This window comes from Brachycentrus maculatus, unplaced genomic scaffold (assembly GCF_059751285.1).
Source record: "Brachycentrus maculatus isolate JH-2025_06_01 unplaced genomic scaffold, ASM5975128v1 h1tg000216l, whole genome shotgun sequence".
NCBI classification, from domain to species: Eukaryota; Metazoa; Arthropoda; class Insecta; order Trichoptera; family Brachycentridae; genus Brachycentrus; species Brachycentrus maculatus.
In genome coordinates, this window is record NW_028280967.1 from 296785 (window position 1) to 311692 (window position 14908).

Consider the following 14908-nt stretch of genomic DNA (forward strand, 5'->3'; position numbering starts at 1 on the left):
TTTACTCTAACACAAAATACACTAATACAACACACCACACCACACCACACCACACCACACCACACCACACCACACCACACCACACCACACCACACCACACCACACCACACCACACCACACCACACCACACCACACCACACCACACCACACCACACCACACCACACCACACCACACCACACCACACCACACCACACCACACCACACCACACCACACCACACCACACCACACCACACCACACCACACCACACCACACCACACCACACCACACCACACCACACCACACCACACCACACCACATTTTATTTTGAGCTTAATAGTATTTTCACTCTTTTTTGTTGTTATATATATTACATATTGTTGTATATATTTTTTTAAATTAAACAGTTGAATATACCACTTTAATGAGTTTTATTTATATTTACGACTAGTTTCATCTTCTGGTAAAAATTAACACGAATAAAATAAAATTAAAACAAAATGTGAAATCAGTAATTGCCCTCATTATCAGCTCCTTATATTGTATATTTATATTATTTTTGTTAATGGCTGTTGATTTCCAATAAATAAATAAATAAATATTTAAATAAACTTTAGCAAAAAAACATCCTGCTTTTCGAAACGTTTCAGCCCAAATATACGTATATATTTTACGTCGAAAGCTTTTTCATACGTTCAGACTACTTGGAGCTTTCTCTTCGGAATACCAATGAACTAGCTTCCCCCGAGTTTTACTAAACAAAATCTCAGATACTTGCTGCATATTACATAGCCTTTTATTAAAACACCCTTAATACATTATGTCGAGATTGTGGGCCTTATACTTGTACGTGGGTGATGTGGTAATGTACGACAAAGGACAAAAGTATGGGACCACTTTGACCCGGGAAAATTATTATTATTTCATTACTTAATAAACTTACTAACAAACTAGCCACTGCACCGCTTTTCTGCGGGAGTATGAAGAAAGAATAGAACGCCACAGCGCCATACCACGTTAACAATCACGAAACCCAACCCGTCGTAAACAGAAATCACAGAATTTTGAACGGAAATTAAGGAATCTATAAAATGGGAACAGATGTCTCTAAAAAATAAAACTTTGTTCATAAAAAAAAGTATGTATATATATATGTATATATATATATATATATATATATATATATATATATATATATATATATATATATATATATATATATATATATTTAAATATATACATATATATATATATATATTTATATATATATATATATATATATATATATATATATATATATATATATATATATATATATATATATATATATATATATGTACATGTATATATTTACATATATATATACACATGCTTGGCAATACAAGCAGAGGTAGACCAGGTAAAATTTTGCATTATTAAGAATGATTAGGCCAGGAGTAATAATAATCTGCGAGTATGTATGAGAAGATTGATGAGTGTAGAAGAGGCGAAGACTTTTTGATAAATACAGATTGGTGTGGCGCAAGGAAGCGGCGTAACAGTATCATATAATTGACACGTTCCTTCATGTGTGAGTTCTCGGCAGCATCTACGTTTGATTGAGTAAGTTTTTAATTTAGAGACTTAGAGAAATAGATTCTACCCGAATTATTTCGCATACTGGGAGACGCCTGAAAATATGATTTTCAATTTGTAAAGAGCTTATAATATGACCAGTTATTTTATTCACAACTTTTTTATTTAACTGTCGGGTTGTGGTGGTTTAAATGTCGCGGATAATGAAGTCAGAGTTTCTCAGTTCGAACCCACTCTACCACAATTTGACACCTATTTCTAATAATGAGCCGCTTAGGCTCACAGAAGAAAGATGAAATTGTAAATAATAAAAACACAAATATTTATTTGTTTTTTTAATGAAAATTAACTCCATTAATTGATTTGGCGGTCACTTTGTGAGAAAATCCATCCATTTTTTATTTGAGTTTTACTAAGGTGTCACAGTAGATTTTAAGGAATATTAGTATTGACGAAGGAAACCTTTAATTAAAAATAAAAATTACTCATGAGTGAGGAAACCCAGAGTTAGGATTTGGACACACTCGATGTAAATTTAATAATAATTTTATTTGTAAAAACTAAGTCCGGAACTTGTTACCATGCGTGACAATATACAGTATGCATTTCCCGTTCGCAGAAATACATTAATGGCGATGTTTGGACCATTTACGCTTATTTCTTTCAGTCTCTGCTTTTCTGGGCAGAATAATAAACGATGTTTGTTAGATGTTCTAATGGTGAAAAAATGAAAGAATGCAGGACTGAGATAATCATTGAAAAATTTAATAGAGGCGTGTTGAGATGGTTTAGACATGTGGAACGAATATGTGAGGAAAGAACGGTAAAACAAATTTATGATGCGAATGAAGTAGGAAATGGAATTAAAGAAATACAGAGTTAAATTTTGACATATTATTTTTTGACATCTTGGCATTTACGGGGCTGACGAGCGTCATAGGCTGATTTGAATGATCACTTCACACACGTGTAACATTCACCAATTCTACCCATTATTGACAACCACACTACTCATATCCTTGGAAGTTCTATATATAAGAACCAATTTTGAAACATTGTTCTTGAATCACTTGAACTTCACTAGAGACATCTATTGGCGAATTGAAAATTATAATCCAGGATTCGGACCTCACATACCAATAAAAGAGTTTCTACTCAATAAAGAGCTTCATTCTCACATAGAATATTTAAAAATAAATTAGTCACTTCCATAATACCACTTTTTGAGTAATTTTAATTATTTTTTTTTTGAATTTCATTACACACGACTAGTTTTAAAAACTAAAGTTGTTTTCATCGAAAAATTTTCATTTAAAAACTAAAGTCGAATAGTAAAGCTAACGAGCAAATTATTTTTCAATATTCCCTCTCCTTTGTAAAAGATAATTATTTATTATGTTTACGTTTATATTTAGACCTGAAGATGGAAGGAAAGCTTCCGAAACTAGTCGTCATAAAAAATATACTCAAGTGGTAAGAAGAACAAGTGTTTTTCTTTTACAATTTTGATTTTTTTAAATATTTTATGAATTTGTAGATTTAGGCGATTCTTCATAGAACAGATAACTATTATTATGTTTTAGTTTACATGTAGACCTGAAGATGAAAGCATAGCTTCCGAAACTAGTCGTCATAAAAAAATAAACTCAAGTGGTAAAAAAACTAAATTTTTCTTTTACAATTTTTTTTTATTTTTTTATTATTATATATTTTCCTATAAAGATAGTTCCGGTGAATTTGTAGATTTAGGGGATTCGCGTCAAGCAACGTGTGCGCTGTCAAGTGTGAATAAAAGGATGTGAGTGTTTCTGAGCGCGGGCACTTCCGGTCTCGTGGGAACTCGCACTCATATACCGGAAAACAAATTACTCCTCTGAATTCGCTGGAATACAATTGTATCCACATTAATTAAAAATATTAATGTATAAATTATTGCATTAAATTTCGCGAAACTCGTCAAGTACCCGCAGTTTAAGACTATTCGAACCCTTATCCTCACCCCAATGGTGCATAGGGCACTGCATCATATAAACGCAGTGTTATCTTGATCGTTAACACACGAAAGAAAGGTGATCAGCCCTCCGCTTCAGGTACCAGCCCAGGGTAATATTGAGTAAATATTAGAGTGAAAAAAATCACTTATATTTATAAGACCCCCTTCTGTAAATCGAATCCGGGAGCTCCAGAACGGTGTTGAGCGTGCTGACCATTACACTACGGAGGTGGACAAGTGAAATAATCTGGTGTTACGCGTAAATTACGAAAGATTGGCTGATAAGAAATTTGCAATTTGGAAAAACATTTGTATAACACTTTCCTTATCATCCGTATTTTATTATATGGAGGATTTTCCCTTTAAAACTAACTAACTAACCATCACGCCGCTTCCCCACAGGGGTAGGCAGAGAGAATAGAACGCCACGCCACTCTGTCCTTGCAAACATTCTTCGCCTCTTCCACGTTCATGCATCTCCTCATACATACCCGCCGATCGTTTCGACTCCTTACCTGACCACTTTCAAGTATTTGGCATACTTGATCGTGCCAAGTTTTTTTCGGTCTTCCTCTGCTCTTTTTTCCAATTACATTCGCCTCATAAATTTGTTATTTGGTACGTATAATAATTATATGATTTACTTAAGCTATAACACATTCCCAACATTGAGACGGTTATCTTCCTATGACTCTCGCGAGGTTCAGCGAGTACGTTCGTGTAACATTTCGCTCACTCCTTTCAAGAACGTCATAAATCAAAAAAACTTGATTTTTCAGGAGATCGCTTTTAAAGTTTAAAAATATAATACAATGTTAATACATTTTTAATAAAATAAGTATCATGCCACTTATTGAACTTTTTATTGTGCAACAGATCTTTTTAGGCAAAACCTGAATGTTTTGTCTCCATTTGAAAATATTTAGTATATTTAAAAAAAATAAACGGTATCTTTTCTTCAAAATGCAAAAACAACACTTTCTTCCCTGTAGCGGGTAAATATACCACTTTTGCTGGGATATAGTACATTTTCTGGGCATTCCGAAAACATGCACAACTGAAAATTGACGATTTTTGATTTATGACGTTCTTGAAAGGAGTGAGCGATTTGATGTAAGGGGAGATAAATCCTTTAAAAATAAATAAATTAAAGCGCCCAACAGCTCCACGGGTTCGTTTATCGTTTGTCTGGCAGCGTTCCCAAGACGGCCAGCCATTATGTTCGTGTCCTCGTAAGGTTTTTTAATATTTTTTATTGTTGCAACACTGCCTCCCGCCCCCTACCGCACCCGCCCACCCGATACACACATAACGCCCTCTTTCCTTCGACCGAAACCCCCCCTTCAACTCAGCCGACTCTAAAAGGAGCGTTGAAATACCCCCACATATGAATTCTATTCTAAAAGTTAAACAATATTAAAAAGTATGAAGTCGAGATAAAAAATTAAGATAGGATTACATAAGGAAGTTATCACTTTTTAAACAGGCTTATATTTAGACCTGAAGATGGAAGCGTAGCTTTTAAGCTCCTTTTTCTTGTAGACGTATCACTCATGTAGTACATGCATGCTAACTTTTTACTTTTTCATCTTTTTTATATTTTTAAGTTTTTAATTTTATTAAAAAAAATTGTAAGTTTTTTTTTCTGATAGCCAAGTATTTTTTGTGTTTTATATTAACATTATTATTCTAGTTCTACTTATAATACCTATACCCTTACACCCTTTACTATGACCTCAATTATATTTTATACCCATACACAAGCCATGCCTCTGTGGGATCTTTTTTTGTATTTATATTTTATTCATTTTTTTTATTTGAATTAATATCATGTTTGTATAATGCAAAATAATTTAAAATAAAGAAAAAAACTAGTCGTAATTATAAAATAAACTCAAGTGGTAAATAAACCGGTGTTTTTTTTACAATTTATAAATATAAACTAAGTTACTTAGAGGCAGGTCGTTAGTCCTGTAAATAACTAGTCTTCCATATAAGCGCCCTAGAAGTAGTATGTTAGAAAATTGGAGCTAAGTGTATAAATTTGCAAGATTATTTTTATTTTTATTTTACAAACGAACAATTCGTAATATTTTAAACGGTAAACGTTACACAAATGTTTCAAATGATCACTTTAGCCAGGTCGCAAGCCCTGGAATGACTCCCTGAGCCCTCAGACTTCAATCTTTAATATAAAATATACATCTATTGGGGTGAAAATAAACTTTTAATTTTTTTCGTAATAGATCGTCTTTTATTATTAGTTTGAAAATGCAACCTATTTAACATGAGATTTTTAACGTATTAGTTGTATTCCAGGGTACTGAAATACAAACTCATTCTATCAACAAAAAAAATACCATCAGTTTTATCCCTAGAAAATAAATTCTCATTAAAAAATATAAATGTATCGGATTTGCGTTTCATGAACGCGATAAATATCCAAACATATGTAATTTGTTCTCGTTGTAATATAAACATATTGTCCCTTGCCAACCCTTTTGTACTTGTCACCTGTAAACGACCCATCATGACGTATGAGATCAAACGCAGAGCGGACACCGCAGTAACAAAAAACGTACTAAGAGTGTCAGAAATGAAGACTCTAAGGAACATATCTGGCAAGAGTTTAGAGATAGAATAAGAAACACCAGGATGAGAGAAATATGCGAGATCAAAGATGTCTTTTGGTGGGGAAGGCAACGAAGAAGACAATAGTTTGCGCATGTGAGTAGAATTGAACCATTCAGACTCCCCCATATTGCATTACACGGCTAGCCCCAAGATGGGCAGACCACCAAAGAGATGAATTGACAGCTGGGAATCGACATCGTAGGAGGCTAATCCCTTTTAAAAACAATACACTAGGTCTACACCAAGAAGAAAACAAGATGTTTTTTCACAAGAAAGTGTTAACTGGAAAATGAACTTGTTTAAAACATATGGTAAACTATGATTTTTGTCCACCTCCGTAGTGTAATGGTCAGCACGCTCGGCTTCCGTTCTAGAGGTCCCGGGTTCGATTCCCAGGGGGGTCAAATAAAGGTACCGGAGGGCTAATCACATTTCCATCATGTGTTTGCGATCAAGATAACACTGCGTTTATATGAAGCAGTGCCCTATGCACCATTGGGGTGCGGATAAGGGTTTTATTATTATTATATATAAGTATAAGTGTTTTCATTATATCGATTTCATATTACTCATGAGTGTTGCCTGAAGCGCAGGACTGGATATCTTGCCCTTATTATTACCATAAATTATGACCATTATTATTTCTTTTAAAAAAAAAACTAATGCAGCGGTCGGGGAATTTAGACCAGCAGTGCACACGACAGTGTGTTATGTACGGCATACCCGATATTATGTAGGAACGTAATTATTTTTCCGATGGTCTCGCGGCTGGTACAATTAGAGTATGAGAGTGGTATGCAGAACTGGACATTTTAATTAACGCTAATTGGGCCGAACTGAGCACAAAAAAACCGCCATGCTTGCAAATTGGCCATTAGATTCAAATCAGGAGCAAGATGCTCTGTGCGCGCACGGTGAGCAAACGCACCAAGACGCTCTCCCAAGATTTTACTACAAAAACTTCAAAATTCAATCATTTTCACGCATGAATTACATGAAATTAAAGTAAATTCCCCAGGAGAAGTCAAATATATATATCGCTCACTACTTTCAAGAACGTCATATATCAAAAAACTTCATTTTACAGGAGAACGTTTTTAAAGTTTAAGAATATAATGAAATGTATTAAAAATAAATATCAAGCCACTTATTGAACTTTTCACTGCGCAACACATATTTTTAGGTGAAACCTTAATGTTTTTTCTCCATTTGAAAAATATTTAATATATTTAAAAAAAAAAATTAAACAATACCTTTTCTTCAAAACGCAAAAACAACATTTTCTGCCCTGCGGCGGGTAAATATTAAGTTTAAAATATGCCTCTTTTAATGGGATATAGTACATTTTCTAGGCATTCCGAAAACATGCACAAATGAAAATTGACGATTTTAGATTTATGACGTTCTTGAAAGGAGTGAGCGATATAAGATATTTTTTTCAAAGTTTCGTATTCAATGTATTGTAGTTTCGAATAGTGAAATAAGGAAGGAATGCAAAGCTGAGACAAGCATTATCGATAAAATTAAGGAAGGTGTGTTGAGATGGTTTGAACATGTAGAAAAATGAGTGAGGAAAGAACGGTAAAACAAATTTATGATGCGAATGTAATAGGAAAAAGGAGCAAAGGAAGACCGAGAAAAACTTGGCACGATCAAGTATGCCAAATACTTGAAAGTGGTCAGGTTAGGAGTCGAAACAATCGGCGGGTATGTATGAGGAGATGCATGAACGTGGAAGAGGCGAAGAATTTTTGTAAGGACAGAGTGGTGTGGGGTTCTATTCTCTCTGCTTACCCCTGCAGAGAAGCGGTGTGATGGTTAGTATTTTTTCTCTCTAATATCACTGGCTAACAATGCTTTTGTAACTGAAATTTTGATAACTGATTTGAACTAAGTAAATCGTTCTTATTCAAAGTCTATATGGTGACAACCTTGTATCACGTCAAGTTTTTATGTTAGTCATATTATTGTTTGTATGCCATACGTTGAAACCGTAATAGTGGTTGGTATCTAGACATGTTTCAGTCTAAGGTCTAAGGGATTTAAAAAAAGTATCGTAATGTGGAGTAACAGTGGAAATATATTAAATTATTAATATTGAATACGATAGCATTCATATAGCGATATATATATATACCGGGTTTCGTCGTTACCGACATCATCAGACTGGTCGCTGGTCAAATAAAAAAAATGCTAAAAATATTCGTTTTAATCTAATAATATATTAAAAATGCAATTCCATCACGAAGTGTGAGTGGATAATATAAATCTAAATACATTTTTGTCAATTTCAGAATTAAAAATATCCACAATTAAAAAACGTACCCTATTTTTTTTCTTTCGTTTTTGTATTCAGCTATGAAAAGTGCATAGAAATCAGGTATTTTCATGCCAGTTACAAAATAAAACTTGTTGATTGCTGGCCAACTTAAAATAAACTTTTTCTTCTTAAAATAAATAAATATTTTATTGTTTATTATTGAAATGCTATTTTTTGCACATTTTAAAAACTTTTGTAAAATAAATCTCCACTTTTATTTTTAACCAGTAACATTTCGTCGTTACCGACATCGTTAGACTGGTGATGTCTGATGATGTCGGCAACGATTAAACCCGGTCTCAAATAATAAATGTGGAAAAAGCTGTAGAGTTGTTTTGCTATGCACGTACGAGTATTTGCCTGAATGCAAGATTTTTTCAGTTTAAATAAACAACGCCATTTTTTTAAAATTGGTGATACTTTTGGGTTACCCTGTACTTTACATTGTACGAAGTACAAATGTACTGCTAATAAAGTGGTGTCTAACACAATTTGTTATTAATAAAAATGTCTATCAATATTCTTTTGCGGCTCTTTGTCGCTTGTCCATTCATATTAAATTATTTATCATCTAAAATTAAGCGCGTCTAGCAGTACCTACTTTGGGAAAAAGGTGCATAAAGGTGTATTCTCCATTATTTACTAACCAACTTTTTCTCCTAAATGTCTTTTCACATGTCGCTCACTCCTTTCAAGAACGTCACAAATCAAAAAACATGTTTTTTTCAGGAGAATGTTTTTAAAGTTTAAAAATATAATACAATGTATTAAAAATGAATATCAAACCACTTCCTGAACTTTTTACTATGCAACAGATCTTTTAAGGTAAAACCTGAAGGTTTATTCTCCATTTGAAAAATATTAAGTATATTTTAAAAAAATTTAAACAATACCTTTTCTTCAAAATGCAAAAACAACACTTTTTACCCTGTAGCGGGTAAATATTAAGTTTAAAATATGCCTCTTTTTCTGGGATATAGTACACTTTCTGGGCATTCCGAAAACATGCACAACTGAAAATTGTCGTTTTTTTTATTTTTGACGTTCTTGAAAGGAGTGAGCGATGTCGCAAAAAAGACTAGACATGAAAAAAATTAATCAAATAACGACATATTTAAAAGAAGTTGATTCGGTATCTATAAACACTTTAAACGCCACGGGGGACACAGGTGACCTCGCCTGTGTTGGACCGCAGCGCCATGGGGGCACCAGTGACCTCAATCAAGACCTTTGACTATGGAACCCATTGTCAAATAAAAAATAATAAAAAATTAAATACATTTTATCATGAAATACCGAAATTACCGAAAAGTTTAATTTGTGAATTTCATTAAATAAATAAATAAAATATATAAAAAAAAAATTTAAAAAAAAAATATATGTATATATATATATATATATATATATATATATATATATATATATATATATATATATATATATATATATATAAATATATATATATATATATATGTATATAAATATAAATATATATATATATAAATATATATATATATATATATATATATATATATATATATATATATATATATATATATATATATATATATATATATATATATATATATATATATATATATATATATATATATATATATATATATATATATATATATATATATATATATATATATATATATATATATATATATATATATATATATATTTTTTTTTTTTTTTTTTTTTTTTTTCAAATCTAACAATCATTTTTCAGAATAAAGTTAAGTAAATTTTATCTTCTTTAGGTAGTAAAAAAAACCGCCTCCTCAGTGTAATGGTCAGTACGCTCAGCTACCGTCTCGGAGGTGCCGGGGGGTCAAATAAATCAAATAAATATAACTGATGTTTTGACTCCAATATTTATTCAATATTACCCTGGACTGGTACCTGAAGCGGAGAGCTGATCAATTTTACTTAATCTGTTAACGATCAAGATAACACTGCGTTCATATGATACAGCACCCTTTGCACCTTTATGGTGCGGATAAACGTTTGAATGAATATAGTAAAAACGATTAATTCCGTATGTAATTGATGTCCAAAGCTGGAATAATAATGAAAACATAATGCAATAGCCACGTGGCGTAGATAACTACCAGCAAATAGCCATTAATTTCTTCCCGGTGTCATTAACTTCCTGAAAATACTGGAAACAAAAATCCACGTGCAAAGATAGTAATCGGCTCAAATCGTTAGTTTCTCGATGGAATCTCGCAATTAGAAAATTTTCGCTTTTTTTTTTTTAATTATCTAACGTCCAAGTCACTCTGAAATTTAGCTACGGCTTATGCAACACCGCTTGTCATGACCCTACTCAGGTTTCAACTTCTTACGTTTCATAGCCTATGCCTACTCGTGAGTGTATTTACTCTTTATGTTTAAAGTTACTATAATTTCATGTAATGAGTGAAAATTCTAGAATTTCGCAATCATGAGAAATGAAGATATTGAAATCCCACGTGTATTTCAAACCGTTTTAATTTATTTTGTCCATTTATCATTTCATATACATTAAAAAACTATGTCACATGTTCAATTGGGGGGGGGGACAGAGGAAGACCGAGGAAAACTTGGCATGATCAAGTATTTCAAATAAAGTGGTCAGGCTGACCTGACTCTCGAGAATCAGAATAATCGGCGTACATCTATGAGGAGAAGTATGTGTGAATGTAGAAGAGGCAAATGTGTGTGCAAGTATAGATTTTTGTAGCGTTCTATTATCTCTGCCTACCCCTGCGGGGATGCGGCATGGTGGTTAGGTTGTTTTGTATTTTTATAAATAATTTATCTTTAATTTAAATGTGTATGCAGACATACATAAAACACGTGTAGAAAAAACGAAATATAAAAAAGCGAACGAGTAAGTGAGAATGAAGTTTATTGGCATTATATCCTCTCTACCAACCCCTGCGGTGAAACAGCGAGATAATTGGTACGTTACAAGATTAACATGTGTTGATTCAATTGGTTTTCGCAAATAATATACTGAAATGACACGTTTCAGCATTTTCATGATTTCAGAACGTATTTTTTTTCACACAACGCAATAATTTATTTTACCGAAAAAAACAGTTGAAGAAAGTGGAATAAATATTAATGATTCAAAAGATTAATGTATTATTTTTAATTATTAAATATTCTGTATAAATAATTGCATAAGATTTTGAAAGAATCAAAAGTTGCCAATCAATTATGAAATCGTTTTCAGAGCGAAAATTGAATTGTTACAATTTTCTTCGGCTGAAATGTTATTGACGTGTTACATCATGACTATTTATTAGGCTTTAGGTTATAATGTTTTGATCCCGATCGCGTATTTATCTATGAAAATCGTGAAAATTTTCTAGGTTAACATGTACAGTATAAATAACCCGGTATATTTCATAATTATGAATAACATTTTGATTCAATCTTATAATATAAAGTAATGTAAAGTTGTACGTACATAATTGTATTCCAGAATCACTTCAACTTGTATTTTTCTTAGAATTATCCTTCAAAGGTTTTTTTTTCTACAATTTTCACATAAATTCACAAAAAAACTTGACACATCCAAAATCGAATCGCTAGATCACAACACATAGAGTTTTAACGGTAACATTTCGTAATCAATAAAAATAAAACTATACTAAATCCATGCGGAACTTGGAAAAAATGGAAATTATTACATTATTCGAACGAGGTATCACTTCCCGTTCATCACAGCTACACGACCGGAGCGCGACTACTTGAAAAAGCATCATTTTTCTATAAGGTCTCTTTTCATGTTCCAACTGACTCGAATAGTTCCAAAACTCAACGCACGCCGCGGCGCCTACGTGCGGCCGGCCAGTATTGTCAGATAGGGTTGCAAAAGTACATCGATTTTTTTCCGATTTTCGATAAAAAATCGATATCACCAAAATAAAATAATAATAATCGACAAACATCTAAAAACAAAGTAAAAATACTGTTTTCAATTGAATTATTCCTTTCAAATTATTTTTTAAATGTTAATTAATTATGATTTTACTAAACATGATACTCATATAAAAAATCTCATAATAAGTAACGTAAATATTGTTTTAAAATACTATTTTTCTACGAAAATTTCCAAAGAAAAACCAACCTATGGATGTATTGGCATTATATCATATTATAACTTTTTTTTATTCACCTACTTATTGTGTTGCTATATATGCAGCAGGTGCTTTGCAGTTGTGTAGACGCCCGACCACTAAAGTGGTGTCAAAGGTTCGATTCCCGGAAATCGCAAAATAAACTAGATTTTCAATTGGTTTAGGTGTTGCAATGTATATTATTTGTTTTTTCTTTATTCTAGTAACTGAGACAAGCCTCTAAAATAAAATTTTCGTGAATAATTCCTTTGAAATTATTCTTAAAATGGGTTTGTAAGAATAATTTTAAAGGATTAATAAAATTATTCTTGACATTATGTTTTATATAATATATTTTAAAAATCATGAAATATTTTTGTTTACTATTTTTTCTATGTTATTGGTAATTTTTTTGTTCATTTAATTGAAAATATCGAACGGTTTTTTTATTACAAAGTTAGAATTAGTTAATTTACGATAAATTTTCAAAACAATAAAGTAAAACATATTCAATGCTTTACATATGCTAATCTACATTTTCTGCATATCGATTTTTTTTATATTTAATCGTTTGTTCTTTCCTTGTGTTAATATTATTATTTTTAATTGCATGTCATATAAATAAACTAAACCACAGTTAAAAATACATTATTCAAGTAAACCTACTAGGAAAAATGATTTAAAATAACCGTACCAAATGTCGACACATCGACGTTTTCCATCGACGTGTCGATGTTTCGAGAACCGATGTCACAACCCTAACCGCTCAACGACAGCCCGAAAAGAATGCAAGCGACATACGCACTTATGTACCACTATCGGACGGCTCATATGGGAAAATACAACTAGCACACCCCTCTATTGGAAGTGTCCCGAGCAAAACGGCGCCCGTCCTTCAAACTGGAAAATAATTACGTAATACTTTTACAATGCCATTTTTCATTATGTGCCATAGAATTGTAAAATTTTAGAATATTATCAGCCAGCATGCTTCCCACATAGGCTCGATTGTTCAACATATATTATGTATGTGGAGGTTACATACACTGACTTATAACATATCGCTCACTCCTTTCAAGAACGTTATAAATCAAAAATCGTCAATTTTCAGTTGTGCATGTTTTCGGAATGCCCAAAAAATGTACTATATCCCAGCAAAAGCGGCATATTTTAAACTTAATATTTACCCGCTACAGGGCAGAAAATGTTGTTTTTGCATTTTGTAGAAAAGGTTTTGTTTAATTATTATTTGAAATATACTTAATATTTTTCAAATGGAGAAAAAACCTTCAGGTTTTACCAAAAAGATCTGTTGCACTGTAAAAAGTTCAATAAGTGGCTTGATATTTATTTTTAATACATTGTATTGTATTTTTACACTTTAAAAACGTTCTCCTGAAAAATCAAGTTTTTTGACTTATGACGTTCTTGAAAGGAGTGAGCGATATAGCGAGTTCTAGTGGTACTTTGCATAAAAAATAATGATTCTTAACCCCATTATATTAAGTGCTATAAATGATATTAAACTTAATGTTACTTTATTTTTTCCATAAAATAATTCATACAACGTATTTCAGCTTCTTTCGAAGTTTTTCAGTACTAAAAACGTTAAAAAAACTGAAACATCATTTGTTTTTACGAAATGTTTATTGTCACACTTGAAGTCGAAGGTATTTATTGTATTACATATTCTGTCGCAATGTTTTTTTTGTGAAATAAACATATGTTTTCGAATCCCTTTTCGCATCCAATGGTAATTAGGACACTTCAACTGGTTGATGAAACGTTAACTTGATCGTCGATTGTATGGTCTTGCGGTCCAGATAATGAAACTAAGTGTGGAATATTATATGTATTTGATAGGATACGTTTATATACAACATTTTGAGTGTGTCCAAATACTTGTTCACAAATCTGGATTATCTCCAGTTAGGAGTTATTTTTTACATTATTTTTTGAGATCTCAACATAGATGAAGAATAATAAAGAAGCCTAGGCATTTACAGAGCTTACGAAACAACACTTTAACCAGTCTATGATGGTCGCAAGCCCTGTGAATTCCCAGACGTCCATATTATTCTTCATCGATGTTGAGATGTCAAAAAATTAAACATTTATACACTAAACTACTACCATTACGCCGTTTCTCTGCAGGGGTAGGCAGAGATGATGGTACGCCACACTCCTCTGTCCTGATATACACACACTCCTAGCGAGTGTTTCAGCCTAGAATTTTCATTCATTAATTACATGAAATTATAGTAACTTTAATCATAATGAGTAAATCCA

The 14908-nt window shown here is 32.0% G+C and overlaps 1 protein-coding gene across 1 annotated transcript in view; it reads right to left on the minus strand.

The window, feature by feature from the left end:
• Positions 1-12248, minus strand: part of LOC148306956 (uncharacterized) — a 117621-nt gene extending 105373 nt beyond the window's left edge. The window contains exon 1 of the mRNA XM_088264105.1: positions 11968-12248. The gene's annotated coding sequence lies outside the window, so the exon portion shown is untranslated. The remainder of the gene's footprint in view (positions 1-11967) is intronic.
• Positions 12249-14908: the final 2660 nt, after the last annotated feature.